Raw genomic sequence first — 26,130 nt, forward strand, 5'->3', positions numbered from 1 at the left:
TTGTTGTACATAGATACCCAGTTTTCCCAGCACTCTGTTGAAAAGGTGATCTTTTCCCCCCTTGAATTCTTGTGGCATCCACGTGGAAAATCAGTCAGCCATTGTGTGTGAATCTTCTTCTGGAGTCTTCTTGGCTTTCCATCAGTCATATATGGGAGCCCTGGCCCACAAGACCATTTTCTTTTTTTGGGTGGGGGGGGGAGGCTTTGGGAATTCAATCGGTTTACATGAGCTTATGAGAGAGAAGCTCTTGGCTAGGATTAGTGCCCAAGCTTCCTGTCTCCACCGTGTGAGGCCATAGCAAGCGTGCGGCCATGCACAAGAAGAGTCCAAGAATCAAACGTGCCAGCCCCTTGATCTGGGACTTCTCACCCTGCAAAACTGTGAGAAGCACATGTGGATTTTCTTACAGCAGCCCACACGGGCCAGAGCAGATAGTCTCTCTGTCTCGATGCCAGTGACACTCTCTCTTGATTACTGCAGTCTTACATGAAGTCTTGAGATCGGGTCCTGAGTGTGAGTTCTCCATTATTCTTCTTGTTCGACTTTTTTGGGTCTAGTCTAAGTCTCTTGCATTTGCACAGGAGTTTTGGAATACCTTGCCAATTTCTATGAAGGAAAAAAACCTGCTGGAATTGGGATTGGGATTGCATTGAATCTATAAATTATTCTTGACATATTTTAAAGATTTATTTGTTTATTTGAAAGGCAGAGTTACAGAGAGGCAGGGGCAGAGAGAGAGAGAGAGATCTTCTGTCCTCTGGTTCACTCCCCAAATGGCTGCAATGGCCAGAACTGCACTGATCTGAAGCCAGGAGCCAGGAGCTTACTCAGGGTCCCCCACATGGGTGCAGGGGCCCAAGGGCTTGGGCCATCTTCCACTGCTTTCCCAGGCCATAGCAGAGAGCTGGATTGGACATGGAGCAGCTAAGCCTTGAACTGGTGTCCATATGGGATGCCGGCACTGCAGGTGGCGGTTTAACCCACTATGCCACAGCGCCAGCCCCCATTACTGACATCTTAACAGTACTGAGCCTGTCAGTCCGTGTACATGCTAAAGTTCTTCATGCTGGCGGTCCTTCTGGAATTCCTCTGGGCAATGGTTTGTAGTACCAGTGCCAAGATCTTCTTCATGCAGAACTGCTTAAATGGGTTGCTGATTTTGAGGTTATGGTCTTATCCATCCATAGGCATATTCATTTGTTTCTTTGATACTTTCCGTTAGCATGGACCTTATTTGACAATAGACAACAGGCTTGACTATAAAAAAACTGTGTGTCCCTCAATGATGGTTCTGAGAACTTATAATTATTCACGGATTTTAAAAGAACACCTTTTCTGTGAAAATATTCCTCGATATATTACGTCCTTCCCTTCCATATTCTTTTTTTTCTTCTTAAAGATTTATTTATTTATTTATTTGAAAGTCAGAGTTACACACACACAGAGAAGGAGAGGTAGAGAGACAGAGAGAGAGAGAGAGGTCTTCCACCCACTGGTTCACTCCCCAATTGGCCACAATGGCCGGGAGCTCTGATGATCCGAAGCCAGGAGCCAGGAGCTTCTTCTGGGTCTCCCACGTTGGTGCAGGGGCCCAAGGGCTTGGGCCATCTTCTACTGCTTTCCCAGGCCATAGCAGAGAGCTGCATCGGAAGTGGAGCAGCCGGGTCTCGAATCAGCGCCCATATGAGATGATGGCCCTGCAGGCAGTGGCTTTACCCGCTACACCACAGTGCCGGCCCCTTTCCCTTCCATATTCTTGCTAGTTAAGTGGGAACAAAATGAGAGGATGCAAGCAGCTAAGGGGCAGAGACATCAGGACAAAGGAGGAAGCGAAGGAGAGCAGCTCTGAGGGACTGAGCACCTGGCGCTAGGTGTTCTGCAGGGCTGGTGTCCTGGTACAGAGGGTTAAGCCGCTGCCTATGGTGCCAGCATCCCTTATGGGAACACTGGTTCAAGTCTCAGCTGCTCTGCTTCTGATCCAGCTCCCACGAATGGGCCCAGGGAAAGCAGCAAAAAATGCCCCCAAATGCTTGGGTCCCTGTACCCACATGGAAGACCCAGATGAAGCGCCTGACTCTTGACTTCAGCCTGGCCCAGCTCTGTTGGCATTTGAGGAGTGAATCACAGGATAGAAGACTCTTTCTCACTCTGCCATTCAAAATAAATCTGCTGTTTTGTTTGTTTGATTTGGTTTTGGTGTTTATGTCTTGGGGAAGAAACGTTCGATTTTCTCACATAAGGATTCTGAGGGTGGTCTTCTGGCCGTGGATCAGGAACCAGCATCTCTCTGATTAGCTCACGTTTGTCTCATGAAGACAGTGATGTCCAGCCATCACGAAGGCTTTCCAATCTGGAAGGAGGACTGGGCAGGGACAGCTTCATCTGTCCCCTTCGATCAAGAAAGCAGCAATTTCCCCAGGAACTCGCCTCCAAGGTCCCCAGGGGGGCCTCTGCAGCCAGAGCTGGTTCACATGATCGCTCTTATCTACAACAGAGGCTGGGAAAGCGGGGGATGGGCCGGTTCATCGGGACAGGTCACCTGAGGCTGAGCGCACTGATGCTCTGAGCTATGTTGGGTGGGAGCCGTGCAGCCACAAGCCCAGGAATGCCTGAGGCCACCTACGAGAGGCTGGAGAGGCAGGAAGGAGCCTCCCATAGAGCCTTTGGAAGTGAGAGTATGAGGCAAGCCCGGCTCCATGCAAGAGTTGGGCTGAAAACCCAGATACGGGCAAAGGAATTGCTTCAAAGAGATCAGACCCTAATTACAATGCATCCCCGTGGTAGACATCGCTCCCCTTCCCCTCTTGCACCAAGCCTCACATTCGCTTCTGTGTCTTGTAACTGGTTTCTATCTCTTGCCAATGCCATGAACTCAGCCGTGGCCCACACGGGGTCCCTGGCTGTCATTATCTGCAGGGGCTTGGACCCCGGCTCTCTCTTTATACCAGGCCTGGAGCTGCTGACTGAACTCTGCTCCAATTTCGCAACTTTGTCCATTTGGGAGTGACTGCGTGAGTTTAGCCAAATGCAAAGATAAAATCACCTCAAAGTAGATTCGACTGTTTTTAAAGATTTATTTCATTTATTTGAAAGGCTGAGTTACAGAGAGAGAGGGATAGAGACAAAGAAATCTGTCTGCTGGTTCACTCCCCAAATGGCCACAACAGCCAGCACTGGGCAGTTCTGAACCCAGGAGTCAGGAGCTTCTCTTGGGTCTCCCACGTGGTACAGGGGCCCAAGGACTTGGGCCATCTTCTGCTGCTTCCCCAGGCCATAGCAGAGAGCTGGATCAGAAGAGGAGCAGCTGGGACTTGAACTGGCACCCACATGGGATGCCAGCACTGCAGGCAGCAGCTTAACGGCCACAATGCCGGCCCCATAATTCGATTTTCTGAAAAGGATTGTGCAAAAGAAAAAGGCAACCTTAGTTAAGCCCTGCTTTGGGCCTAGGTTCTCAGCAGCTTCCATGCTGTGGGCTGGGGGACAGGGGCTGGAGGATTCAGCACAAGGGCTCAAAACCAGGGCTGGAGCTATCGCAGCGTCCACTGCGTGACCCCTCCTCCCAACACCCTGGGACTCAGATGGTCTCCAATTGGCAGGGGAGCAAACTGAGGCCAGCTGGTGGAGTGACTTCTGGGTACAGAGCTGGGAGCCCTGCCCCTGCCCGCCCAACTTCCCGTGCATCTCCTCCACCTGCTCCCCGTGTACCTGTCCTGCCGGCCCTCCCTTGCCTGCCACTCCGTCTGTCTGTGAGGCTGGACTCTTCCTCATCTCTTTCCGTGGCCTCCTCCTGTGGCTGGATTTGAAGATGGGTGCAGCAGAATGGCCAGTGCACCCACCAAGGACACTCTGGCTGTGCCCCTGCAGCCCCAGACAGCTGCAAGCTCCCCACGCCCAGAGAAAGCTTTATCTGCTTCCGACAAAGGCCCTTCAGCAGCCCGAGGGCCACACCGAGCTCTAGGCTCACTCGTGTTAAGATAGTGTGCCTTACAGTGACATTGAGGTAGCATCTGTCTGGCAGGGACCAGCACCGCAGCTAGCTGGAGAGAGCCGGATCCGGGCTGGGGGCCGCTGGCCAAGACTCAGTGACCTCCCCAACCCTTGAGCAGGCAAACCCAGAAGCTGGGGTGTTTCTCTTCTCTCTCTCTCATACACACACACACAAATAAATTTGTAACAGTTGAAAATCCATGTATATGAGGAGCCTCCAAAGAGTTCATGGAAAATATATATTATGGAAATAATGCATGGGTTTCAATTTATTTATTTGTTTGAAAGAGAGAGGGAGAGGGAGGAGAGAGAGAGATCTTCTATCTGCTGATTCTCTCCCCAGTTGCCTACTACAGCTGGGACTGGGCCAGGCCAAAGCCAGGAGCTCAGAACTGAACCCAGGTCTCCCATGTGGGTTGCAGGTACACAAGTATTTGAGCCATCACCTGCTGCCTCCCAGGGTGCGCATTAGCAGGAAGCTGGATGGGAACTAGAGCTGGGACTTGAACCCAGGCACTGTGATAGTGGATGGAGGCATCCCAAGAAGTGTGTCTTAACTGCTATAGGATTTTAAGTTTTTGAAGCAAAATAAATTTATCACTTAATTTCATTTTTCCACAAACTTTTTGAAGTACCCCTGTAGTACCCAGTTTTTGGCCAAACACCAGTGTAGATGTGGCTGTGAGGATAATTTTAGGTGAGATTAACTTTCTTTTTTTTAAGATTTATTTTATTTATTTGAAAGAGTTACACAGAGAGAGGAGAGGCAGAGAGAGAGAGAGGTCTTCCATCCACTCGTTCATTCCCCAGATGGCCGCAATGGCCAGAGCTGCGCTGATCCGAAGCCAGGAGCTTCTTTCGGGTCTCCCGTGTGGGTGCAGGGGCCCAAGGACTTTGGCCATGCTCTACTGCTTTCCCAGGCCATAGCAGAGAGCTGGGTCAGAAGAGGAACAGCCGGGACTAGAACCGGTGCCCATATGGGATAAATGAATTGAACATAAATGAATTGAACAGCACAAATATCAAACTAGATTTCAGAGGCCACCTCTCGTAAGGAAATGCAGTTTTCTGAAAGTTACTCTCAGGGTTGGCGCTGTGGCGCAGTGGGTTAATCCTCTGCCTGTGGCGCCATCATCCCATATGGGCACTGGTTCTAGTCCCAGCTGCTCCTCTTCTGATCCAGCTCTCTGCCATGGCTTAGGAAAGCAGTGGAAGATGGCCCAAGTGCTTGGGCCCCTGCACCTGTGTGGGAGAGCTGGATGAAGAAATGAATATATTCATTCCCACATAGATCAGTACATTGAAGGCCTAGAGCAAAAACAGCGAGCCGCCTGCAGAGGACTCACATGGCAGTGTTCACTTTTCCTAGGCCTCCAGCCTGCCAGCCCACCCTGCAGAATTCTGACTTGCCAGCTCCCAACCCAGTTCCTTAAAATCTCTGTCTCTGCACACACACACACACACACACACACACACACAGAGGCACTTGAAATGGGCATGGAATGAAAAGATAATTTTATTTTGGTGCAAAAATTCTGAAACCCATGCACAGGTTTTTCATGATCCACATTTTCCATGAGCTTTGGGAAGACTCGTGTGTGTGTGTGTGTGTGTGTGTGTGTGTGTAACATGCAGACTCTGCCAAGTACAGTCTTAATTAAGTAAGTACAAACCCACCGCAACAAAATGTGTAAAGGAAAACTACTAGACGTGGAGAAGCACCTCGATAAAATTCAACTCCATAGGAATACTTTAATATTACAGAATTGAACAGATGTAGGCAAAAGACAAGTAAAAACATAAATGAATTGAACAGCACAAATATCAAACTAGATTTCAGAGGCCACCTCTCGTAAGGAGAAGCAGTTTTCTGAGTGCGTGGAGCATTTTTAGAAATGATTCATGCATTTGAGCTCGGTTATGCTTTGAATTGTGTCCCACTTCCCCTTCAAAAACCATGTGGGAGTGCAACCCCCAGAACCGCATAATCTGACCTTGATCTTGGCCTTCTGGCAGCCCCACACATAGTGTTCACTGAAAAAGCTGGTATTTTAGGCAACACATCATCCAATGCAACCAAAACACAGACTACAAGGAAAAGCAAAATGACAAGCTTTCTCTAAAGCAAAGCCAAGAAAAATGATTAATAGCAAACACAGTCAAATCTGCACCCAGAGACTGCAGATTTTGAATGCCTTGGTTATTCAAAAAAAAAAAATGATGGCAAAGGACATTAGTCTTCATCTTCAGAAATTAGAAAAAAAAAGAACAAAAACAAAACCAAATAGTTGAGGTGGAATTAAACAATATGAAAACTGGATTTAATGAAGCAGAAAATTTTGAAAGGATAAAGAAAAGGCAAAATTCTGTGCTGTTCTTTGAAAATGCCAATAAGGTATATAAATCTCTCACAATCCTTATTAAGGACCAAAAACTATATGCAGCTACAAAGGAGAAAGGAGAAAACACTACAGATACTAAAGAAATGAAAAGAATTATGCCAATATGCTTGAAAGCCTAGAAGATGCTAACTGTAAAACAACTCTTAAACAACAAAGGTGTTGGGGCTGGCATCGCGGTGCGGCAGGCTCAGCCACTGCTTGCAGCACCGGCATCCCGTAGTGGAGTGCCAGCTCAAGTCCCGGATACTCTGCTTCCAATCCAGCTCCCTGCTAATTCACCTGGGCAAGCAGCAGATGATGGTCCAAGTGCTTGCTGCTGGCTTCTGCCTGGTCCAGCCCTGTCTGTTTCAGCCCTTTGGAAAGTGAAGCAGTGGATAGACGATCTCTGTCTCCCCTTCTCTTCCTGTCACTATGCTAGTAAGATCCCATTAAGTCAATGCGTGGGAGTGGGATGCGTGCGTGTATGTGTGTATTGTATAGGGGTTATGTGTGTAGTATACATATGTCAAGGTGTGTCTAAGTGTGTGTGAGCATGAATGCGTGGTGGGGAAGTGGGGACTTGCATGTGTGCCTGTGTGAGTGTTGGTGGCGTGCTGTGGTCTGAATGATTGTGTCCTCCGAATTCCTGCATTGAAACCTAATCACCGAATGGGAAGTGATAGGGTTACGATGGCAGAACCCCGTGAATGGGATCAGTGTCTTTTAAGACATCCCAGGAAGCTAACTGGTCCCTTCCACCCTGTGAAGACACCACAAGAAAGCACCATCTACAAAGAACAGGCTGTCACCAGACCCTGAATGACTAGAGTCTTGATCTTGCACTTGCAGTCTCTAGCACTGGGAGAAATAGATGTGTGCTGCTTGAAGGCCACCCAGGAATGGATGTTTAGCCTAGCAGTTAAAAGGTCACTTGAAACACCGCTGTCTCACAATGGGGTACCTGAGTTCAATGGTCAGCTCTGGCTCCTGACTCCAGCTTCCTGTTAAAACTGACCCTGGGAGGCAGCAGGTGATGGCTCAAGTACCTGGGTCCCTGACAGCTATTGCAAGCATTTAGGAAATGAATTAGCAAATGAAGGCTCTCTCTCTCTCTCTCTCTCTCTCGCTCTCACTCTTGCTCTCGCTCTCTCGCTCTTTCTCCTCTTGAAAACCCACACAGGCAACGGATGACAGGCTAAAATGAGATGCAAATAACGCTCCCCAGGTCTTCATGGAAGTGATTCCCTTAGGAGAGGTTGATGTTCCAAAGACTTTGAAAGGCAAAAAAACAGGTGTGTGTGCATGTGTGTGTGTTGTGTGTGTGTGTAAGGATGCTTGTGTTTGTGTGTATTTGTGTGTAGGGGTGCCTGTCTGTGTGAGTGTGTGAGCATAGGGATGCTTCTGTGTGTATGTGTATGTGTGAGTGCAGGGATGCTTGCGTGTGTATGTGTGTGTGTGAAAACACCTATGTGTGTGTAGGAATGCCTGTGTGTGTGTGTAGGGATGCCTCTGTGAGTGTGTAGGGATGCCTCTGTGTGTGTGTGTAGGGATGCCTCTGTGTGTGTGTGTAAGGATGCCTCTGTGTGTGTGGGTAGGGATGCCTGTGTGTGTGTGTAGGGGTGCCTGTGTGTGTGTGTAGAGATGCCTGTGTGTGTGTTGGGATGCTTGTGTGTGTGTGTAGGGATGCCTGTGTGTGTGTGTAGGGATGCCTCTGTGTGTGTGTAGGGATGCCTGTGTGTGTGTGTAGGGATGCCTGTGTGTGTGTGTAGAGATGCTTGTGTGTGTGTGTAAGAATGCCTGTGTGTGTGTAGGGGTGCCTGTGTGTGTATAGGAATGTCTGTGTGTGTGTGTAGGGATACCTGTGTGTGTGTGTAGAGATGCCTGTGTGTGTGTTGGGATGCTTGTGTGTGTGTGTACGGGTGCCTGTGTGTGTGGTGTGTGTAGGGATGCTTGGGTGTGTGTATAGGAATGCCTGTGTGTGTCTAGGGATGCCTGTGTGTGTGTAGGGATGCCTGTGTGTGTCTGTAGGGGTGCCTGTGTGTGTGTGTAGAGATGCCTGTGTGTGTGTAGGGATGCTTGTGTGTGTGTGTGGGGATGCCTGTGTGTGTGTGTAGGGATGCCTCTGTGTGTGTGTGTAGGGATGCCTCTGTGTGTGTGTAGAGATGCCTGTGTGTGTGTGTAGAGATGTTTGTGTGTGTGTAGGGATGCCTGTGTGTGTGTGTAAGAATGCCTGTGTGTGTGTAGGGGTGCCTGTGTGTGTGGTGTGTGTAGGGATGACTGTGTGTGTGTGTAGGGATGCCTGTGTGTGTGTAGGGATGCCTGTGTGTGTGGTGGGATGCTTGTGTGTGTCTGTAGGGATGGCTGTGTGTGTGTAGGGATGCCTGTGTGTGTGTGTAGGTATGCCTGTGTGTAGGGATGTTTGTGTGTGTGTGTGTGTGTAGGGATGCCTGTGTGTGTGTAGGGATGCCTGTGCGTGTCGGGATGCCTGTGTGTGTGTTGGGATGCTTGTGTGTGTCTGTAGGGATGCCTGTGTGTGTGTGTAGGGATGCCTGTGTGTGTGCGTAGGGATGCCTCTGTGTGTGTGTGTAGGGATGCCTGTGTGTGTGTAGGGATGCCTGTGTGTGTGTGTAGAGATGCTTGTGTGTGTGTGTAAGAATGCCTGTGTGTGTGTAGGGGTGCCTGTGTGTGTATAGGAATGCCTGTGTGTGTGTGTAGGAATACCTGTGCGTGTGTATAGGAATGCCTGTGTGTGTGTTGGGATGCTTGTGTGTGTGTGTAGGGATGCCTGTGTGTGTGTGTGTTGGGATGCTTGTGTGTGTGTAGGGATGCCTGTGTGTGTGTGTAGGGATGCCTGTGTGTGTGTAGGGATGCTTGTGTGTGTGTGTGGGGATGCCTGTGTGTGTGCAGGGATACCTGTGTGTGTGTGTAGGGATGCCTGTGTGTGTGTGTAGGGGTGCCTGTGTGTGTGTGTAGGGATGCCTCTGTGTGTGTGTAGGGATGCCTGTGTATGTAGGGATGCCTGTGTGTGTGTAGAGATGCTAGTGTGTGTGTGTAGGGATGCCTGTGTGTGTAGAGATGCCTGTGTTTGTGTGTAGGGATGCCTGTGTGTGTGTAGGGGTGCCTGTGTGTGTGATGTGTGTAGGGATGCTTCTGTGTGTGTGTGTGTGTGTAGGGATGCCTGTGTGTGTAGCGATGCCTGTGTGTGTGTGTGTAGAGATGATTGTGTGTGTGTAGGGGAGCCTGTGTGTGTGGTGTGTGTAGGGATGCTTGTGTGTGTGTGTGTGTGCAGGGATGCCTGTGTGTGTGTAGAGATGCCAGTGTGTGTGTGTGAAGATGCTTGTGTGTGTGTAGGGGTGCCTATGTGTGTGTGTAGGGATGCCTGTGTGTGTGTGTAGGGATGCTTGTGTGTGTGTGTAGGGATGCCTCAGTGTGTGTGTAGGGATGCCTGTGTGTGTGTATATGAATGCCTGTGTGTGTGTAGGGGTGCCTGTGTGTGTGTGTAGGGATGCCTGTGTGTGTGTGTAGGGATGGCTGTGTGTGTGTGTTTAGGGATGCCTGTGTGTGTGTATAGAGATGCTTGTGTGTGTAGGGATGCCTCAGTGTGTGTGTAGCGATGCCTCTGTGTGTGTGTGTAGGGATGCCTCTGTGTGTGTGTAGGAATGTCTGTGTGTGTGTTGGGATGCTTGTGTGTGTGTAGGAATGCCTCTGTGTGTGTGTAGAGATGCCTGTGTGTGTGTTGGGATGCTTGTGTGTGTGTGTGTAGGGATGCCAGTGTGTGTGTGTTGGGATGCTTGTGTGTGTGTACGTAGGGATGCCTGTGTGTGTGTGTAGGGATGCCTCAGTGTGTGTGTAGGGATGCCTGTGTGTGTGTAGGGATGCCTATGTGTGTGTGTAGGGATGCCTGTGTGTGTGTGTGTAGGGATGCCCCTGTGTGTGTGTCTAGAGATGCCTGTGTGTGTGTAGGGATGCCTGTGTGTGTGTAGGGATGCCTCTGTGTGTGTGTGTAGGGATACCTGTGTGTGTATAGGAATGCCTGTGTGTGTGTAGGGATGCCTGTGTGTGTGTGTGTACGGGTGCCTGTGTGTGTGGTGTGTGTAGGAATGCCTTTGTGTGTGTTTGGGAATGCCTGTGTGTGTGTAGCGATGCCTGTGTGTGTGTAGGGATGCCTGTGTGTGTGTGTAGGGATGCCTGTGTGTGTGTGTAGGGGTGCCTGTGTGTGTGTGTAGAGATGCCTGTGTGTATGTTGGGATGCTTGTGTGTGTGTGTAGGGATGCCTGTGTGTGTGTGTAGGGATGCCTCTGTGTGTGTGTAGAGATGCCTGTGTGTATGTTGGGATGCTTGTGTGTGTGTGTAGGGATGCCTGTGTGTGTGTGTAGGGATGCCTCTGTGTGTGTGTAGAGATGCCTGTGTGTGTGTTGGGATGCTTGTGTGTGTGTGTGTAGGGATGCCTGTGTGTGTGTAGGGATGCCTCTGTGTGTGTGTAGGGATGCCTCTGTGTGTGTGTAGAGATGCCTGTGTGTGTTGGGATGCTTGTGTGTGTGTATGTAGGGATGCCTGTGTGTGTGTGTAGGGATGCCTCAGTGTGTGTGTAGGGATGCCTGTGTGTGTGTAGAGATACTTGTGTGTGGGTTTAGGGATGCCTGTGTGTGTGTAGAGATGCTTGTGTGTGTGTAGGGATGCTTGTGTGTGTGTGTAGGGATGCCTGTGTGTGTGTATAGAGATGCTTGTGTGTGTAGGGATGCCTCAGTGTGTGTGTAGCGATGCCTGTGTGTGTGTGTGTAGGAATGCCTCTGTGTGTGTGTAGAGATGCCTGTGTGTGTGTTGGGATGCTTGTGTGTGTGTGTAGGGATGCCTCTGTGTGTGTAGGAATGCCTGTGTGTGTGTTGGGATGCTTGTGTGTGTGTGTAGGGATGCCTCTGTGTGTGTGTAGGGATGCCTCTGTGTGTATGTAGAGATGCTTGTGTGTCTGTAGGGATGCCTCTGTGTGTGTGTGTAGGGATGCCTGTGCATGTGTAGGGATGCCTCTGTGTGTGTGTAGAGATGTTTGTGTGTGTGTAGGGATGCCTCTGTGTGTGTGTAGGGATGCCTGTGTGTGTGTAGGATTGCCTCTGTGTGTGTGTGTAGGGATGCCTGTGTGTGTGTGTAGGGATGCCTCTGTGTGTGTGTAGAGATGCTTGTGTGTATGTAGGGATGCCTCTGTGTCTGTGTAGGGATGCCTCTGTGTGTGTGTAGGGGTGCCTGTGTGTGTGTAGCGATGCCTGTGTGTGTGTGTGTAGAGATGCTTGTGTGTGTGTGTAGGGATGCCTGTGTGTGTAGAGATGCCTGTGTTTGTGTGTAGGGATGCCTGTGTGTGTATAGGGGTGCCTGTGTGTGTGTGATGTGTGTAGGGATGCTTCTGTGTGTGTGTGTGTGTAGGGATGCCTGTGTGTGTAGCGATGCCTGTGTGTGTGTGTGTAGAGATGATTGTGTGTGTGTAGGGGTGCCTGTGTGTGTGGTGTGTGTAGGGATGCTTGTGTGTGTGTGTGTGTAGGGATGCCTGTGTGTGTGTAGAGATGCCAGTGTGTGTGTGTGAAGATGCTTGTATGTGTGTGTGTGTGTGTAGAGATGCTTGTGTGTGTGTAGGGATGCCTGTGTGTGTGTGTAGGGATGCCTCAGTGTGTGTGTAGGGATGCCTGTGTGTGTGTAGAGATACTTGTGTGTGGGTTTAGGGATGCCTGTGTGTGTGTGTAGAGATGCTTGTGTGTGTGTAGGGATGCCTGTGTGTGTGTGTAGGGATGCCTCAGTGTGTGTGTAGGGATGCCTGTGTGTGTGTAGAGATATTTGTGTGTGGGTTTAGGGATGCCTCTGTGTGTGTGTAGAGATGCCTGTGTGTGTGTTGGGATGCTTGTGTGTGTGTATGTAGGGATGCCTGTGTGTGTGTAGGTATGCCTCTGTGTGTGTGTAGGGATGCCTCTGTGTGTGTGTGTAGGGATGCCTCTGTGTGTGTGTAGAGATGCCTGTGTGTGTTGGGATGCTTGTGTGTGTGTGTGTAGGGATGCCTCTGTGTGTGTGTGTAGGGATGCCTGTGTGTGTGTGTGTAGGGATACCTGTGTGTGTGTATAGGAATGCCTGTGTGTGTGTTGGGATGCTTGTGTGTGTGTGTACGGGTGCCTGTGTGTGTGGTGTGTGTAGGAATGCCTGTGTGTGTGTTTAGGAATGCCTGTGTGTGTGTAGGGATGCCTGTGTGTGTGTGTAGGGATGCCTGTGTGTGTGTGTAGACATGCCTGTGTGTATGTTGGGATGCTTGTGTGTGTGTGTAGGGATGCCTGTGTGTGTGTGTAGGGGTGCCTCAGTGTGTGTGTAGGGATGCCTGTGTGTGTGTAGAGATGCTTGTGTGTGTGTAGGGATGCCTGTGTGTGTGTGTAGGGATGCCTGTGTGTGTGTGTAGGGGTGCCTGTGTGTGTAGGGATGCCTGTGTGTGTGTGTAGAGATGCCTGTGTGTGTGTAGGGATGCCTGTGTGTGTGTCTAGGGGTGCCTGTGTGTGTGTAGAGATGCCTGTGTGTGTGTTGGGATGCTTGTGTGTGTGTATGTAGGGATGCCTGTGTGTGTGTGTAGGGATGCCTCAGTGTGTGTGTAGGGATGCCTGTGTGTGTGTAGAGATACTTGTGTGTCGGTTTAGGGATGCCTGTGTGTGTGTAGAGATGCTTGTGTGTGTGTAGGGATGCCTGTGTGTGTGTGTGTAGGGATGCCTGTGTGTGTGTGTTTAGGGATGCCTGTGTGTGTGTATAGAGATGCTTGTGTGTGTAGGGATGCCTCAGTGTGTGTGTAGCGATGCCTGTGTGTGTGTGTGTAGGAATGCCTCTGTGTGTGTGTAGAGATGCCTGTGTGTGTGTTGGGATGCTTGTCTGTGCATGTAGGGATGCCTCTGTGTGTGTAGGAATGCCTGTGTGTGTGTTGGGATGCTTGTGTGTGTGTGTAGGGATGCCTCTGTGTGTGTGTGTAGGGATGCCTCTGTGTGTATGTAGAGATGCTTGTGTGTCTGTAGGGATGCCTCTGTGTGTGTGTGTAGGGATGCCTGTGCATGTGTAGGGATGCCTCTGTGTGTGTGTAGAGATGTTTGTGTGTGTGTAGGGATGCCTCTGTGTGTGTGTAGGGATGCCTGTGTGTGTGTAGGATTGCCTCTGTGTGTGTGTGTAGGGATGCCTGTGTGTGTGTAGGATTGCCTCTGTGTGTGTGTGTAGGGATGCCTGTGTGTGTGTGTAGGGATGCCTCTGTGTGTGTGTAGAGATGCTTGTGTGTGTGTAGGGATGCCTCTGTGTGTGTGTAGGGATGCCTGTGTGTGTGTAGGAATGCCTCTGTGTGTGTGTGTAGGGATGCCTGTGTGTGTGTGTAGGGGTGCCTGTGTGTGTGTGTGTTGGGATGCTTGTGTGTGTCTGTAGGGATGCCTCAGTGTGTGTGTAGGGATGCCTGTGTGTGTGTAGGAATGCCTCTGTGTGTGTGTGTAGGGATGCCTGTGTGTGTGTAGGGATGCCTGTGTGTGTGTGTGTTGGGATGCTTGTGTGTGTCTGTAGGGATGCCTCAGTGTGTGTGTAGGGATGCCTGTGTGTGTGTAGGGATGCCTCTGTGTGTGTAGGAATGCCTGTGTGTGTGTTGGGATGCTTGTGTGTGTGTGTAGGGATGCCTCTGTGTGTGTAGGGATGCCTCTGTGTGTATGTAGAGATGCTTGTGTGTCTGTAGGGATGCCTCTGTGTGTGTGTGTAGGGATGCCTGTGCATGTGTAGGGATGCCTCTGTGTGTGTGTAGAGATGTTTGTGTGTATGTAGGGATGCCTCTGTGTGTGTGTAGGGATGCCTGTGTGTGTGTAGGATTGCCTCTGTGTGTGTGTGTAGGGATGCCTGTGTGTGTGTGTAGGGATGCCTCTGTGTGTGTGTAGAGATGCTTGTGTGTGTGTAGGGATGCCTCTGTGTGTGTGTAGGGATGCCTGTGTGTGTGTAGGATTGCCTCTGTGTGTGTGTGTAGGGATGCCTGTGTGTGTGTGTAGGGATGCCTCTGTGTGTGTGTAGAGATGCTTGTGTGTGTGTAGGAATGCCTCTGTGTGTGTGTGTAGGGATGCCTGTGTGTGTGTGTAGGGATGCCTGTGTGTGTGTGTGTTGGGATGCTTGTGTGTGTCTGTAGGGATGCCTCAGTGTGTGTGTAGGGATGCCTGTGTGTGTGTAGGGATGCCTCTGTGTGTGTGTAGGGATGCCTGTGTGTGTGTAGAGATGCTTGTGTGTGTAGGATGCCTCTGTGTGTGTGTAGGGATGCCTGTGTGTGTTGCGATGCTTGTGTGTATGTGTGTACGGGTGCCTGTGTGTGTGTGTAGGGATGCCTGTGTGTGTGTGTAGGGATGCCTGTGTGTGTGTAGAGATGCCTGTGTGTGTGTAGGGATACTTCTGTGTGTGTGTAGGGATGCCTCTGTGTGTGTGTGTTGGGATGCCTGTGTGTGTGTAGGGATACCTGTGTGTGTGTGTAGAGATGCTTGTGTGTGTGTGTAAGAATGCCTGTGTGTGTGTAGGGGTGCCTGTGTGTGTATAGGAATGCCTGTGTGTGTGTAGGGATGCCTGTGTGTGTGTGTACGGGTGCCTGTGTGTGTGTAGGGATGCCTCTGTGTGTGTGTGTAGGGATGCCTGTGTGTGTGTAGGGATGCCTGTGTGTGTGTGTAGAGATGCTTGTGTGTGTGTGTAAGAATGCCTGTGTGTGTGTATGGGTGCCTGTGTGTGTATAGGAATGCCTGTGTGTGTGTGTAGCAATAACTGTGTGTGTGTGTATAGGAATGCCTGTGTGTGTGTTGGGATGCTTGTGTGTGTGTGTAGGGATGCCTGTGTGTGTGTGTGTTGGGATGCTTGTGTGTGTGTAGGGATGCCTGTGTGTGTGTGTAGGGATGCCTGTGTGTGTGTAGGGATGCTTGTGTGTGTGTGTGGGGATGCCTGTGTGTGTGTGTAGGGATGCCAGTGTGTGTGTAGGGATACCTGTGTGTGTGTGTAGGGATGCCTGTGTGTGTGTGTAGGGGTGCCTGTGTGTGTGTGTAGGGATGCCTCTGTGTGTGTGTAGGGATGCCTGTGTATGTAGGGATGCCTGTGTGTGTGTAGAGATGCTAGTGTGTGTGTGTAGGGATGCCTGTGTGTGTAGAGATGCCTGTGTTTGTGTGTAGGGATGCCTGTGTGTGTGTAGGGGTGCCTGTGTGTGTGTGATGTGTGTAGGGATGCTTCTGTGTGTGTGTGTGTGTGTAGGGATGCCTGTGTGTGTAGCGATGCCTGTGTGTGTGTGTGTAGAGATGATTGTGTGTGTGTAGGGGAGCCTGTGTGTGTGGTGTGTGTAGGGATGCTTGTGTGTGTGTGTGTGTAGGGATGCCTGTGTGTGTGTAGAGATGCCAGTGTGTGTGTGTGAAGATGCTTGTGTGTGTGTAGGGGTGCCTATGTGTGTGTGTAGGGATGCCTGTGTGTGTGTGTAGGGATGCTTGTGTGTGTGTGTAGGGATGCCTCAGTGTGTGTGTAGGGATGCCTGTGTGTGTGTATATGAATGCCTGTGTGTGTGTAGGGGTGCCTGTGTGTGTGTGTAGGGATGCCTGTGTGTGTGTGTAGGGATGCCTGTGTGTGTGTGTTTAGGGATGCCTGTGTGTGTGTATAGAGATGCTTGTGTGTGTAGGGATGCCTCAGTGTGTGTGTAGCGATGCCTCTGTGTGTGTGTGTAGGGATGCCTCTGTGTGTGTGTAGGAATGTCTGTGTGTGTGTTGGGATGCTTGTGTGTGTGTAGGAATGCCTCTGTGTGTGTGTAGAGATGCCTGTGTGTGTGTTGGGATGCTTGTGTGTGTGTGTGTAGGGATGCCAGTGTGTGTGTGTTGGGATGCTTGTGTGTGTGTACGTAGGGATGCCTGTGTGTGTGTGTAGGGATGCCTCAGTGTGTGTGTAGGGATGCCTGTGTGTGTGTAGGGATGCCTGTGTGTGTGTGTAGGGATGCCTGTGTGTGTGTGTAGGGATGCCTCTGTGTGTGTGTCTAGAGATGCCTGTGTGTGTGTAGGGATGCCTGTGTGTGTGTGTAGGGATGCCTCTGTGTGTGTGTGTAGGGATACCTGTGTGTGTATAGGAATGCCTGTGTGTGTGTAGGGATGCCTGTGTGTGTGTGTGTACGGGTGCCTGTGTGTGTGGTGTGTGTAGGGATGCCTTTGTGTGTGTTTAGGAAAGCCTGTGTGTGTGTAGCGATGCCTGTGTGTGTGTAGGGATGCCTGTGTGTGTGTGTAGGGATGCCTGTGTGTGTGTGTAGGGGTGCCTGTGTGTGTGTGTAGAGATGCCTGTGTGTGTGTGTAGGGATGCCTCAGTGTGTGTGTAGGGATACCTGTGTGTGTGTGTAGGGATGCCTCAGTGTGTGTGTAGGGATGCCTGTGTGTGTGTAGAGATACTTGTGTGTGGGTTTAGGGATGCCTGTGTGTGTGTAGAGATGCTTGTGTGTGTGTAGGGATGCTTGTGTGTGTGTGTAGGGATGCCTGTGTGTGTGTATAGAGATGCTTGTGTGTGTAGGGATGCCTCAGTGTGTGTGTAGCGATGCCTGTGTGTGTGTGTGTGTAGGAATGCCTCTGTGTGTGTGTAGAGATGCCTGTGTGTGTGTTGGGATGCTTGTGTGTGTGTGTAGGGATGCCTCTGTGTGTGTAGGAATGCCTGTGTGTGTGTTGGGATGCTTGTGTGTGTGTGTAGGGATGCCTCTGTGTGTGTGTAGGGATGCCTCTGTGTGTATGTAGAGATGCTTGTGTGTCTGTAGGGATGCCTCTGTGTGTGTGTGTAGGGATGCCTGTGCATGTGTAGGGATGCCTCTGTGTGTGTGTAGAGATGTTTGTGTGTGTGTAGGGATGCCTCTGTGTGTGTGTAGGGATTCCTGTGTGTGTGCAGGATTGCTTCTGTGTGTGTGTGTAGGGATGCCTGTGTGTGTGTGTAGGGATGCCTCTGTGTGTGTGTAGAGATGCTTGTGTGTATGTAGGGATGCCTCTGTGTCTGTGTAGGGATGCCTCTGTGTGTGTGTAGGGGTGCCTGTGTGTGTGTAGCGATGCCTGTGTGTGTGTGTGTGTAGAGATGCTTGTGTGTGTGTGTAGGGATGCCTGTGTGTGTAGAGATGCCTGTGTTTGTGTGTAGGGATGCCTGTGTGTGTATAGGGGTGCCTGTGTGTGTGTGATGTGTGTAGGGATGCTTCTGTGTGTGTGTGTGTGTAGGGATGCCTGTGTGTGTAGCGATGCCTGTGTGTGTGTGTGTAGAGATGATTGTGTGTGTGTAGGGGTGCCTGTGTGTGTGGTGTGTGTAGGGATGCTTGTGTGTGTGTGTGTGTAGGGATGCCTGTGTGTGTGTAGAGATGCCAGTGTGTGTGTGTGAAGATGCTTGCGTGTGTGTGTGTGTGTAGAGATGCTTGTGTGTGTGTAGGGATGCCTGTGTGTGTGTGTAGGGATGCCTGTGTGTGTGTAGAGATGCCAGTGTGTGTGTGTGAAGATGCTTGCGTGTGTGTGTGTGTGTAGAGATACTTGTGTGTGGGTTTAGGGATGCCTGTGTGTGTGTGTAGAGATGATTGTGTGTGTGTAGGGATGCTTGTGTGTGTGTGTAGGGATGCCTGTGTGTGTGTGTTTAGGGATGCCTGTGTGTGTATAGAGATGCTTGTGTGTGTAGGGATGCCTCAGTGTGTGTGTAGCGATGCCTGTGTGTGTGTGTGTAGGAATGCCTCTGTGTGTGTGTAGAGATGCCTTTGTGTGTGTTGGGATGCTTGTGTGTGTGTAGGGATGCCTCTGTGTGTGTGTAGGAATGTCTGTGTGTGTGTTGGGATGCTTGTGTGTGTGTAGGGATGCCTCTGTGTGTGTGTAGAGATGCCTGTGTGTGTGTTGGGATGCTTGTGTGTGTGTATGTAGGGATGCCTGTGTGTGTGTAGGTATTCCTCTGTGTGTGTGTAGGGATGCCTCTGTGTGTGTGTTTGGGAATGCCTGTGTGTGTGTAGCGATGCCTGTGTGTGTGTAGGGATGCCTGTGTGTGTGTGTAGGGATGCCTGTGTGTGTGTGTAGGGATGCCTGTGTGTGTGTGTGTAGGGATACCTGTGTGTGTGTATAGGAATGCCTGTGTGTGTGTTGGGATGCTTGTGTGTGTGTGTACAGGTGCCTGTGTGTGTGGTGTGTGTAGGAATGCCTGTGTGTGTGTTTAGGAATGCCTGTGTGTGTGTAGGGATGCCTGTGTGTGTGTGTAGACATGCCTGTGTGTATGTTGGGATGCTTGTGTGTGTGTGTAGGGATGCCTGTGTGTGTGTGTAGGGGTGCCTCAGTGTGTGTGTAGGGATGCCTGTGTGTGTGTAGAGATGCTTGTGTGTGTGTAGGGATGCCTGTGTGTGTGTGTAGGGATGCCTGTGTGTGTGTGTAGGGGTGCCTGTGTGTGTAGGGATGCCTGTGTGTGTGTGTAGAGATGCCTGTGTGTGTGTAGGGATGCCTGTGTGTGTGTCTAGGGGTGCCTGTGTGTGTGTAGAGATGCCTGTGTGTGTGTTGGGATGCTTGTGTGTGTGTATGTAGGGATGCCTGTGTGTGTGTGTAGGGATGCCTCAGTGTGTGTGTAGGGATGCCTGTGTGTGTGTAGAGATACTTGTGTGTGGGTTTAGGGATGCCTGTGTGTGTGTAGAGATGCTTGTGTTTGTGTAGGGATGCCTGTGTGTGTGTGTAGGGATGCCTGTGTGTGTGTGTTTAGGGATGCCTGTGTGTGTGTATAGAGATGCTTGTGTGTGTAGGGATGCCTCAGTGTGTGTGTAGCGATGCCTGTGTGTGTGTGTGTGTAGGAATGCCTCTGTGTGTGTGTAGAGATGCCTGTGTGTGTGTTGGGATGCTTGTCTGTGCATGTAGGGATGCCTCTGTGTGTGTAGGAATGCCTGTGTGTGTGTTGGGATGCTTGTGTGTGTGTGTAGGGATGCCTCTGTGTTTGTGTGTAGGGATGCCTCTGTGTGTATGTAGAGATGCTTGTGTGTCTGTAGGGATGCCTCTGTGTGTGTGTGTAGGGATGCCTGTGCATGTGTAGGGATGCCTCTGTGTGTGTGTAGAGATGTTTGTGTGTGTGTAGGGATGCCTCTGTGTGTGTGTAGGGATGCCTGTGTGTGTGTAGGATTGCCTCTGTGTGTGTGTGTAGGGATGCCTGTGTGTGTGTGTAGGGATGCCTCTGTGTGTGTGTAGAGATGCTTGTGTGTGTGTAGGGATGCCTCTGTGTGTGTGTAGGGATGCCTGTGTGTGTGTAGGAATGCCTCTGTGTGTGTGTGTAGGGATGCCTGTGTGTGTGTGTAGGGATGCCTGTGTGTGTGTGTGTTGGGATGCTTGTGTGTGTCTGTAGGGATGCCTCAGTGTGTGTGTAGGGATGCCTGTGTGTGTGTAGGGATGCCTCTGTGTGTGTAGGAATGCCTGTGTGTGTGTTGGGATGCTTGTGTGTGTGTGTAGGGATGCCTCTGTGTGTGTAGGGATGCCTCTGTGTGTATGTAGAGATGCTTGTGTGTCTGTAGGGATGCCTCTGTGTGTGTGTGTAGGGATGCCTGTGCATGTGTAGGGATGCCTCAGTGTGTGTGTAGCGATGCCTGTGTGTGTGTGTGTGTAGGAATGCCTCTGTGTGTGTGTAGAGATGCCTGTGTGTGTGTTGGGATGCTTGTCTGTGCATGTAGGGATGCCTCTGTGTGTGTAGGAATGCCTGTGTGTGTGTTGGGATGCTTGTGTGTGTGTGTAGGGATGCCTCTGTGTTTGTGTGTAGGGATGCCTCTGTGTGTATGTAGAGATGCTTGTGTGTCTGTAGGGATGCCTCTGTGTGTGTGTGTAGGGATGCCTGTGCATGTGTAGGGATGCCTCTGTGTGTGTGTAGAGATGTTTGTGTGTGTGTAGGGATGCCTCTGTGTGTGTGTAGGGATTCCTGTGTGTGTGTAGGATTGCCTCTGTGTGTGTGTGTAGGGATGCCTGTGCATGTGTAGGGATGCCTCTGTGTGTGTGTAGAGATGTTTGTGTGTGTGTAGGGATGCCTCTGTGTGTGTGTAGGGATGCCTGTGTGTGTGTAGGATTGCCTCTGTGTGTGTGTGTAGGGATGCCTGTGTGTGTGTGTAGGGATGCCTCTGTGTGTGTGTAGAGATGCTTGTGTGTGTGTAGGGATGCCTCTGTGTGTGTGTAGGGATGCCTGTGTGTGTGTAGGAATGCCTCTGTGTGTGTGTGTAGGGATGCCTGTGTGTGTGTGTAGGGATGCCTGTGTGTGTGTGTGTTGGGATGCTTGTGTGTGTCTGTAGGGATGCCTCAGTGTGTGTGTAGGGATGCCTGTGTGTGTGTAGGGATGCCTCTGTGTGTGTAGGAATGCCTGTGTGTGTGTTGGGATGCTTGTGTGTGTGTGTAGGGATGCCTCTGTGTGTGTAGGGATGCCTCTGTGTGTATGTAGAGATGCTTGTGTGTCTGTAGGGATGCCTCTGTGTGTGTGTGTAGGGATGCCTGTGCATGTGTAGGGATGCCTCAGTGTGTGTGTAGCGATGCCTGTGTGTGTGTGTGTGTAGGAATGCCTCTGTGTGTGTGTAGAGATGCCTGTGTGTGTGTTGGGATGCTTGTCTGTGCATGTAGGGATGCCTCTGTGTGTGTAGGAATGCCTGTGTGTGTGTTGGGATGCTTGTGTGTGTGTGTAGGGATGCCTCTGTGTTTGTGTGTAGGGATGCCTCTGTGTGTATGTAGAGATGCTTGTGTGTCTGTAGGGATGCCTCTGTGTGTGTGTGTAGGGATGCCTGTGCATGTGTAGGGATGCCTCTGTGTGTGTGTAGAGATGTTTGTGTGTGTGTAGGTATGCCTCTGTGTGTGTGTAGGGATTCCTGTGTGTGTGTAGGATTGCCTCTGTGTGTGTGTGTAGGGATGCCTGTGCATGTGTAGGGATGCCTCTGTGTGTGTGTAGAGATGTTTGTGTGTGTGTAGGGATGCCTCTGTGTGTGTGTAGGGATGCCTGTGTGTGTGTAGGAATGCCTCTGTGTGTGTGTGTAGGGATGCCTGTGTGTGTGTGTAGGGATGCCTGTGTGTGTGTGTGTTGGGATGCTTGTGTGTGTCTGTAGGGATGCCTCAGTGTGTGTGTAGGGATGCCTGTGTGTGTGTAGGGATGCCTCTGTGTGTGTGTAGGGATGCCTGTGTGTGTGTAGAGATGCTTGTGTGTGTAGGATGCCTCTGTGTGTGTGTAGGGATGCCTGTGTGTGTTGCGATGCTTGTGTGTATGTGTGTACGGGTGCCTGTGTGTGTGTGTAGGGATGCCTGTGTGTGTGTGTAGGGATGCCTGTGTGTGTGTAGAGATGCCTGTGTGTGTGTAGGGATACTTGTGTGTGTGTGTAGGGATGCCTCTGTGTGTGTGTGTAGGGATGCCTGTGTGTGTGTAGGGGTGCCTGTGTGTGTGTGTAGGGATGCCTCTGTGTGTGTGTGTAGGGATACCTGTGTGTGTGTATAGGAATGCCTGTGTGTGTGTGTAGGGATGCCTGTGTGTGTGTGGTGTGTGTAGGGATGCCTGTGTGTGTGTGTAGGGATGCTTGTGTGTGTGTGGTGTGTGTAGGGATGCCTGTGTGTGTGTAGGGATGCTTGTGTGTGTGTGGTGTGTGTAGGGATGCCTGTGTGTGTGTGTAGGGATGCCTGTGTGTGTGTAGGGATGCCTGTGTGTGTAGAGATGCCTGTGTGTGTGTAGGGATGCCTGTGTGTGTGTGTAGGGATGCCTGTGTGTGTAGCGATGCCTGTGTGTGTGTGTGAAGATGCTTGTGTGTGTGTAGGGGTGCCTATGTGTGTGTGTAGGGATGCCTGTGTGTGTGTGTGTAGGGGTGCCTATGTGTGTGTGTAGGGATCCCTGTGTGTGTGTGTGTAGGGATGCCTGTGTGTGTGTGTAGGGATGCCTGTGTGTGTAGCGATGCCTGTGTGTGTGTGTGTAGAGATGCTTGTGTGTGTGTAGGGGTGCCTGTGTGTGTGGTGTGTGTAGGGATGCTTGTGTGTGTGTAGAGATGCGTGTGTGTGTGTGTGTGTGTGGAGATGCTTGTGTGTGTGTAGGGGTGCCTGTGTGTGTGTTAAGGGATGCCTGTGTGTGTGGTTTGTGTAGGGATGCTTGTGTGTGTGTGTGTCGGGATGCCTGTGTGTGTGTAGAGATGCCTGTGTGTGTGTGTGGAGATGCTTGTGTGTGTGTAGGGATGCCTGTGTGTGTGTGTAGGGATGCCTCTGTGTGTGTGTGTAGGGATGCCTGTGTGTGTGTGTAGGGATGCCTGTGTGTGTGTAGGGATGCCTGTGTGTGTGTGTAGGGATGCCTCTGTGTGTGTGTGTAGGGATGCCTGTGTGTGTGTGTAGGGATGCCTGTGTGTGTGTAGAGATGCCTGTGTGTGTGTGTAGGGATGCCTGTGTGTGTGTAGGGATGCCTGTGTGTGTGTGTGTAGGGATGCCTGTGTGTGTGTGTGTAGGGATGCCTATGTGTGTGTGTAGGGATGCCTCTGTGTGTGTGTGTAGGGATGCCTGTGTGTGTGTGTAGGGATGCCTGTGTGTGTAGCGATGCCTGTGTGTGTGTGTGAAGATGCTTGTGTGTGTGTAGGGGTGCCTATGTGTGTGTGTAGGGATGCCTGTGTGTGTGTGTGTAGGGGTGCCTATGTGTGTGTGTAGGGATGCCTGTGTGTGTGTGTGTAGGGATGCCTGTGTGTGTGTGTAGGGATGCCTGTGTGTGTAGCGATGCCTGTGTGTGTGTGTGTAGAGATGCTTGTGTGTGTGTAGGGGTGCCTGTGTGTGTGGTGTGTGTAGGGATGCTTGTGTGTGTGTAGAGATGCGTGTGTGTGTGTGTGTGTGTGTGTGGAGATGCTTGTGTGTGTGTAGGGGTGCCTGTGTGTGTGTTAAGGGATGCCTGTGTGTGTGGTGTGTGTAGGGATGCCTGTGTGTGTGTGTAGGGATGCCTGTGTGTGTGTAGAGATGCCTGTGTGTGTGTGTAGGGATGCCTGTGTGTGTGTGTAGGGATGCCTGTGTGTGTGTAGAGATGCCTGTGTGTGTGTGTAGGGATGCCTGTGTGTGTGTAGGGATGCCTGTGTGTGTGTGTAGAGATGCCTGTGTGTGTGTGTAGCGATACCTGTGTGTGTGTGTAGAGATGCTTGTGTGTGTGTGTAGAGATGCTTGTGTGTGTGTAGGGATGCTTGTGTGTGTGTGTGTGTAGGGATGCCTGTGTGTGTGTATAGATGCCTGTGTGTGTGTGTGTGGAGATGCTTGTGTGTGTGTAGGGATGCCTGTGTGTGTGTAGGGATGCCTGTGTGTGTGTAGAGATGCCTGTGTGTGTGTAGGGGTGCCTGTGTGTGTGTGTAGGGATGCCTGTGTGTGTGTAGGGATGCCTGTGTGTGTGTAGAGATGCCTGTGTGTGTGTAGGGGTGCCTGTGTGTGTGTGTAGGGATGCCTGTGTGTGTGTGGTGTATGTAGGGATGCTTGTGTGTGTGGTGTGTGTAGGGATGCCTCTGTGTGTGTGTTAACCGTTCACCTGATGGTGGGCACTGGGGTGATTTCCAGGTTGGGGCTGCTATGAATAAAGCTGCCATGAACACTCTGGTACCAGGCTTTGGATGGGCTCACAAATCCCCTCTCTCAGCTAGCAACCTAGCAGCGGAAGTGTTGGGTCGCACCTCGTGAACACTTGGTATCCTTAGCCTTTTTGCTTTTAGTCATTCTAAAAGATGTTACATGTTTACGAATTTGGAGAGCTGATTTTTAAACATGACCATCACTAAAAATTAGAGCATGGGCAGGAATTTAGTCCAGCACTGAAAACACCGGTTCAGACCCCGCCATCCTATTCTGAAGGACCTGACTTCCTGGCTCTGGGCCCTGACTCCAGAGTGCCTGCCACCCGCCTGGGAGGCCCAGATTGAGTTCCAGGCTCCTGGCTTCAGCCTGGCACAGCCGCAACTGTTGTGAGCATTTGGGGAGTGAATCAGTGGATAGGAGTGGATGCTCTCTCCCTCTGTCTCAAATAAAGCAACTTCTAAAATTACATTATAGGGGCCAGTGCTGTGCCACAGTGGGTAAAGCCACCACCTACAGTGCTGGCATCCCATATGGGCACCAGTTCGAGTCCTGGCTGCTCCTCTTCCAATCCAGCTCTCTGCTACGGCCTGGGAAAGCAGTAGAAGATGGCCCAGGTCCTTGGACCCCTGCACCTGTGTGGGAGACCTGGAAGAAGCTCCTGGCTCCTGGCTTCAGATGAGCACAACTTGGGCCTTTGTGGCCATTTGGGGAGTGAACCAGTGGATGGAAGACCTCTCTCTTTCTGCCTCTCCTCTCTCTGTATAACTCTGACTTTCAGAAAAATAAATAAGTCTTCTAAAAATTACATTATATAAACTGACAAACAGTGACAAAAATAAAGGAGATATTCAAAATGCATTATTGCATCTTCCCGTTCGGGCCACGTGTTATCAATCTGTGAACTTAAGAAAGCAATGGAGAACACGTTCACAACACCCTATGGGTAGCCTTGGCAGTATTGGAAAACTGCTACCCGATTCAGCAAGGAAGTAGCTGCCGGTACTCAGGGACGCACGCAGCTCTGACCCGCATCCTGGCGTGGGCGGGGACTGGCACTTGTGCGTGCTTCCCTGGAGGGCTGCCTGGTGGGTGTTTATCAGCAGGACACTGCCGGGAGGGCCAGGGGCAGGTCGCAGCACGCAGCGCGTCTGAGCAGCACAGAAGCAGTGCTCTTGGCTTGGCCCGTCCCAGCATGGACTCACGGAGGGCATGTGAAGCCAGTCCACTGGGGAGGCAGGGGAGCCCCAGGTGGTGGCAAAGTGAGACTGGGCAGCGGACTGCGAGGAGCTGAGCCCCTGCGGACTGCTGAATGAGGAGCGGCTGAATGCGACCCGGCCGGGCAAGACAGTGGCAGGCCTGCATTGTTAGGGTCCCACCTCTCAATTCAGGCTGCATGGAACCTGGTTAGGTCGGTTAATGGGAGCAGGCCCTGCCTGGACACCACATCTTCAGCACCTGCCTAGCGCTGTGTCCTGCAGGGAGGCCCAGCCTGGCCGACCCCGGCCTCGTGACACTCCACATACTAAGCAGGTTGCCACACCAGCCCTTGTAGGTGCTGCCCCGTAGCGGCCCCTCCCCCAGCCCTACCCCCAGCAGAGCCCAGCTTAGCCCAGCTTCTCCTCCTCCTTGGCGGCTGCCCCCTCCTCCTCCTCTAAGGTCATTCACCCAGCAGCCAGAGAGGCAGCGTAAAACTCCGATCAGATTTTGCCCCTGTCCTGCTTACAGCCTCCCGTGGCTCCCTGGGGCCATGTGGCTCCCTGGGGCCATGAGGCTCAGCGTCAGCACGGGCTGTGACGTGGCTGTTGCCTGCTTTCTGGCCTCCTCACCCGGCCAGCTCGCACGTTGCTCCATTCGTTGTGACCTACTTAGCGTTCCCCAAACGGGCCTGGCGGGCTCAAGGCTGCAGGCTTGGCTCATGCGAGTCACTCCCGGGTGTGGCCACCACACCCCTTCTACCTGCCCGTGTGTTTGGTGACACAGGTCTCTCCTCGCCCGCCTCCCCACGCCTGCGACTGGGAGTGCCTCCGGGTGGGGCCCCACAGGCAGGTTAGCCAGCACCCTGAAGCTCAGCCAACGCAGCTGATGACAAGGGACACAGGACCCCGGACAGGTTCCTGGCCAGGTGTCACCTTCTGCTCCATGCCCCAAGTGAACCTCGCAGCCAGGCCTGTCTAGGCTACACACTTCACACGGACACAGCGTGTCGGCATCGGCAGCTTCTTGTG

Source organism: Oryctolagus cuniculus, chromosome X (genome assembly GCF_964237555.1).
Source record: "Oryctolagus cuniculus chromosome X, mOryCun1.1, whole genome shotgun sequence".
In the NCBI taxonomy this organism is placed as follows: domain Eukaryota; kingdom Metazoa; phylum Chordata; class Mammalia; order Lagomorpha; family Leporidae; genus Oryctolagus; species Oryctolagus cuniculus.